The sequence below is a fragment of the Leptodactylus fuscus genome, chromosome 9 (genome assembly GCF_031893055.1).
Source record: "Leptodactylus fuscus isolate aLepFus1 chromosome 9, aLepFus1.hap2, whole genome shotgun sequence".
In the NCBI taxonomy this organism is placed as follows: domain Eukaryota; kingdom Metazoa; phylum Chordata; class Amphibia; order Anura; family Leptodactylidae; genus Leptodactylus; species Leptodactylus fuscus.
Genome location: NC_134273.1, coordinates 12,264,476 through 12,270,475, shown reverse-complemented (window position 1 = coordinate 12,270,475; position 6,000 = coordinate 12,264,476). Strand labels below are relative to the sequence as shown.

Below are 6,000 nucleotides of genomic sequence, written 5' to 3'. Positions count from 1 at the left end.
CGATGACTCAAGCTAAAGACTGGACGACGTGCAACGTTTTATGATCATGTGAAGTTTTTGTAATGTGCATAAGGAAGAATTACAATTTCTATGAAAAGTTCTAATGACTTGCATAGAAATAACACTTTAGATGTCATTTTAATAACGATAATGGAAATTATTTGCTGTGTATAAAATCCCATGATATGGGATCTGGTGTGGACCTTGTGCATTAGCACACCATGGGTGAACTGTATTTAGAAGTTTAGCTTGTGAGCACTAATAGGGACAAGGGCTGGGTAAGTGAAGACTATCTGTGCTGTGGGAAATGTTGGTGAAATAAATAATAATTGGATTGTACATAAGTCAATAAGCGTTGGACCTTGTGATGGGCCTACAATACGATGTAACGGTGGAGGAAATGTTGTTGTTGTGATTCCCCCATAGTACAGCACCCCCTCTTCTATCACCCTGTGATCCCCCATAGTACAGCACCCCCTCTTCTATCACCCTGTGATCCCCCATAGTACAGCACCCCCTCTTCTATCACCCTGTGGCCCCCATAGTACAGCACCCCCTCTTCTATCACTCTGTGATCCCCCATAGTACAGCACCCCCTCTTCTATCACTCTGTGATCCCCCATAGTACAGCACCCCCTCTTCTATCACTCTGTGATCCCCCATAGTACAGCACCCCCTCTTCTATCACCCTGTGATCCCCCATAGTACAGCACCCCCTCTTCTATCACCCTGTGGCCCCCATAGTACAGCACCCCCTCTTCTATCACTCTGTGGCCCCCCATAGTACAGCACCCCCTCTTCTATCACCCTGTGATCCTCCATAGTACAGCACCCCCTCTTCTATCACCCTGTGGCCCCCATAGTACAGCACCCCCTCTTCTATCACTCTGTGATCCCCCATAGTACAGCACCCCCTCTTCTATCACCCTGTGATCCTCCATAGTACAGCACCCCCTCTTCTATCACCCTGTGGCCCCCCCATAGTACAGCACCCCCTCTATCACCCTGTGATCCCCCATAGTACAGCACCCCATCTTCTATCACCCTGTGATCCCCCATAGTACAGCACCCCCTCTTCTATCACCCTGTGATCCCCATAGTACAGCACCCCCTCTTCTATCACCCTGTGTTCCCCCATAGTACAGCACCCCCCTCTTCTATCACCCTGTGGCCCCCATAGTACAGCACCCCCTCTATCACCCTGTGATCCCCCATAGTACAACACCCCCTCTTCTATCACCCTGTGGCCCCCCATAGTACAGCACCCCCTCTATCACCCTGTGATCCCCCATAGTACAACACCCCCTCTTCTATCACCCTGTGACCCCCCCATAGTACAGCACCCCCTCTATCACTCTGTGATCCCCCATAGTACAGCACCCCCTCTTCTATCACCCTGTGGCCCCCATAGTACAGCACCCCCTCTTCTATCACCCTGTGATCCCCCATAGTACAGCACCCCCTCTTCTATCACCCTGTGATCCCCCATAGTACAGCACCCCCTCTATCACCCTGTGATCCCCCATAGTACAGCACCCCCTCTTCTATCACCCTGTGGCCCCCATAGTACAGCACCCCCTCTTCTATCACCCTGTGGCCCCCATAGTACAGCACCCCCTCTTCTATCACTCTGTGGCCCCCCATAGTACAGCACCCCCTCTTCTATCACCCTGTGATCCCCCATAGTACAGCACCCCCTCTTCTATCACCCTGTGATCCCCCATAGTACAGCACCCCCTCTTCTATCACTCTGTGGCCCCCCATAGTACAGCACCCCCTCTTCTATCACCCTGTGGCCCCCCATAGTACAGCACCCCATCTTCTATCACCCTGTGATCCCCCATAGTACAGCACCCCCTCTTCTATCACCCTGTGTTCCCCCATAGTACAGCACCCCCCTCTTCTATCACTCTGTGATCCCCCATAGTACAGCACCCCATCTTCTATCACCCTGTGACCCCCCCCCCCCATAGTACAGCACCCCCTCTTCTATCACCCTGTGATCCCCCCATAGTACAGCACCCCCTCTTCTATCACTCTGTGATCCCCCATAGTACAGCACCCCCTCTTCTATCACCCTGTGATCCCCCATAGTACAGCACCCCCTCTTCTATCACCCTGTGATCCCCCATAGTACAGCACCCCCTCTTCTATCACCCTGTGGCCCCCCATAGTACAGCACCCCCTCTTCTATCACCCTGTGGCCCCCATAGTACAGCACCCCCTCTTCTATCACTCTGTGGCCCCCCATAGTACAGCACCCCCTCTTCTATCACCCTGTGATCCCCCATAGTACAGCACCCCCTCTTCTATCACCCTGTGATCCCCCATAGTACAGCACCCCCTCTTCTATCACCCTGTGATCCCCCATAGTACAGCACCCCCTCTTCTATCACCCTGTGATCCCCCATAGTACAGCACCCCCTCTTCTATCACCCTGCACCCCTTCCTCAGTGTAGCCCCATTTATTCTATTGGGGCAGCACGTGCAGCACTGCAGTTCCTCCGGTTTCCAGCAGGTGTCGCCCCTCTAGAAGCGGAAGTGGCGTCGGCGTGGAGGGGGCTTCCGGCGAGTGTGCAGCGGCCTGGCTCCCCGATGAGGATCCGGCGGACCGCGGGTACCAGACAGGTAAGAGCCGCCGGCACCCGGACACTTCCTGTCCTACATAGCAACACACTGACACCTCCTCCATGTGCCGGGGACGGAGTATCGGGGTCACCACTGAGCATGCTGCACAGTATACACAGGGCTGTATAAGGGATATAGTGCTCCGGTGTATACACAGCACAGTATATGGGATATAGTGCTCCGGTGTATACACAGCACAGTATATGGGATATAGTGCTCCGGTGTATACACAGCACAGTATATGGGATATAGTGCTCCGGTGTATACACAGTACTGTATATGGGATATAGTGCTCTAGTGTATACACAGCACAGTATATGGGATATAGTGCTCCGGTGTATACACAGTACTGTATATGGGATATAGTGCTCTAGTGTATACACAGCACAGTATATGGGATATAGTGCTCCGGTGTATACACAGTGCTGTATATGGGATATAGTGCTCTGGTGTATACACAGGACTGTATATGGGATATAGTGCTCCGGTGTATACACAGCACAGTATATGGGATATAGTGCTCTGGTGTATACACAGGGCTGTATAAGGGATATAGTGCTCCGGTGTATACACAGCACAGTATATGGGATATAGTGCTCCGGTGTATACACAGTACTGTATATGGGATATAGTGCTCTGGTGTATACACAGGACTGTATATGGGATATAGTGCTCCGGTGTATACACAGTACTGTATATGGGATATAGTGCTCTGGTGTATACACAGGACTGTATATGGGATATAGTGCTCCGGTGTATACACAGGACTGTATATGGGATATAGTGCTCCGGTGTATACACAGCACAGTATATGGGATATAGTGCTCCGGTGTATACACAGTACTGTATATGGGATATAGTGCTCCGGTGTATACACAGTACTGTATATGGGATATAGTGCTCTGGTGTATACACAGGACTGTATATGGGATATAGTGCTCCGGTGTATACACAGGACTGTATATGGGATATAGTGCTCCGGTGTATACACAGGACTGTATATGGGATATAGTGCTCCGGTGTATACACAGGACTGTATATGGGATATAGTGCTCCGGTGTATACACAGGACTGTATATGGGATATAGTGCTCCGGTGTATACACAGTGCTGTATATGAGAGAGTACTCCGGTGTATACAGTCCTATGAAAAAGTTTGTGCCCCCCTATTAATCTTAATCTTTGTTAGCTGTAAATATTTTGGTGTTTATAACAGCCATTTCAGTTTGATATATCTAATAACTGATGGACACAGTAATATTTCAGGATTGAAATGAGGTTTATTGTACTAACAGAAAATGTGCAATATGCATTACACCAAAATGTGACCGGTGCAAACGTATGGGCACCTCAACAGAAAAGTGACATTAATATTTAGTAGCTCCTCTTTTTGCCTCTAGTCGCTTCCTGTAGCTGTTAATCAGTTCCTGGATGAAGGGATTTTGGACCATTCCTCTTTACAAAACAATTTGCGTTCAGTTCAGTTTGATGGTGGCCGAGCATGGACAGCCCGCTTCACATCATCCCACAGATGTTCAATGATATTCAGGTCTGGGGACTGGGATGGCCATTCCAGAACATTGTAATTGTTCCTCTGCATCAATGCCTGAGTCGATTTGGAGCGATGTTTTGGATCATTGTCTTGCTGAAATCTCCATCCCCGACTTAACTTCAACTTCGTCACTGATTCTTGAACATTATTCTCAAGAATCTGCTGATACTGAGTGGAATCCATGCGACCCTCAACTTTAACAAGATTCCCGGTACCGGCATTGGCCACACAGCCCCAAAGCATGATGGAACCTCCACCAAATGTTACAGTGGGTAGCAAGTGTTTTTCTTGGAATGCTGTTTTTTTTGGACGCCATGCATAACACCTTTTTGTATGACCAAACAACTCAATCTTTGTTTCATCAGTCCACAGGACCTTCTTCCAAAATGAAGCTGTCTTGTCCCAATGTGCTTTTGCATACCTCAGGCGACTCTGTTTGTGGCGTACGTGCAGAAACGGCTTCTTTCTCATCACTCTCCCATACAGCTTCTCCTTGTGCAAAGTGCGCTGTATTGCTGACTGATGCACAGTGACACCATCTGCAGCAAGATGATGCTGCAGCTCTTTGGAGGTGGTCTGTGGATTGTCCTTGACTCTTCTCACCATTCTTCTTCTCTGCCTTTCTGATATTTTTCTTGGCCTGCCACTTCTGGGCTTAACAAGAACTGTCCCTGTGGTCTTCCATTTCCTTACTATGTTCCTCACAGTGGAAACCGACAGGTTAAATCTCTGAGACAACTTTTTGTATCCTTCCCCTGAACAACTATGTTGAACAATCTTTGTTTTCAGATCATTTGAGAGCGGGCTGTCCATGCTCGGTGACCATCAAACTTAACTGAACGTGAATTGTTTTGTAAAGAGGAATGGTCCAAAATACCTTCATCCAGGATCCAGGAACTGATTAAAAGCTACAGGAAGCGACTAGAGGCAAAAGGAGGAGCTACGAAATATTAATGTCACTTTTCTGTTGAGGTGCCCAGACTTTTGCACCGGTCACATTTTGGTTTAATACATATTGCAGATTTTCTGTTAGTACAAGAAACCTCATTCCAGTCCTGAAATATTACTGTGTCCATCAGTTATTAGATATATCAGACTGACATGGCGGCTGCAAACACCAAAATATTTACAACTAAAAATGATTAAGATTAATAGGGGTGCCCAAACTTTTTCATAGGACTGTATGCAGTGCTGTATATGGGACATAGTACTCTGGTGTACACACAGGGCTGTATAATAATATACAGTGCTCCAATGTATACAGTACTGTATAATATGCACTATGTATACAGACGTGTTGGGAAATGTGTGTTATATTCTGGGACAACCTATGATAAGATTTGGGCTGAGGGTGACACCACATATTGGATATTATTGCTAGTGCGGGGGGGTCATTACGATCACTGCTCTGGAGCATCTACTATGGTCTAGGTCAGCCCTGTGCTCCTCATGGCTTCCTGATGGTGGCGCTGTACTTATCCAGTCTGCTGTTCCCTCACCTTCTACATTTTATTCACATCTTACAATTTTGCTCTCATTTTTCTCAAATCTAAGCACTTTGATATCAGAAAAATTGCAGTAAAAGCAGAAGCGTGTGAATAAGGCCTTACACGGGAGTGAAATTATTTGCATGGACGTCATGTAATACCCCAGCTCACCTATAGTGGCCGCTGCAAATTCATTGAGGCCCCAAATATATACCATGTTATGTATTTGGATACTACAGGGCCGGCACTATTCATTCCCTTTTCGGATCCATCAGTCTCCTCACTCCTCCATACAGTGATCCTATAGATGGGGGCTTACAATGGGGTCTGTGTC

General features: G+C 47.8%; 1 protein-coding gene across 1 annotated transcript in view; it reads left to right on the top strand.

Annotated features, from left to right (window-relative positions):
- The first annotated feature begins 2,551 nt into the window (after positions 1 to 2,551).
- Positions 2,552 to 6,000, top strand: part of ZZZ3 (zinc finger ZZ-type containing 3) — a 29,360-nt gene continuing 25,911 nt past the window's right edge. The window contains exon 1 of the mRNA XM_075287393.1: positions 2,552 to 2,628. The gene's annotated coding sequence lies outside the window, so the exon portion shown is untranslated. The remainder of the gene's footprint in view (positions 2,629 to 6,000) is intronic.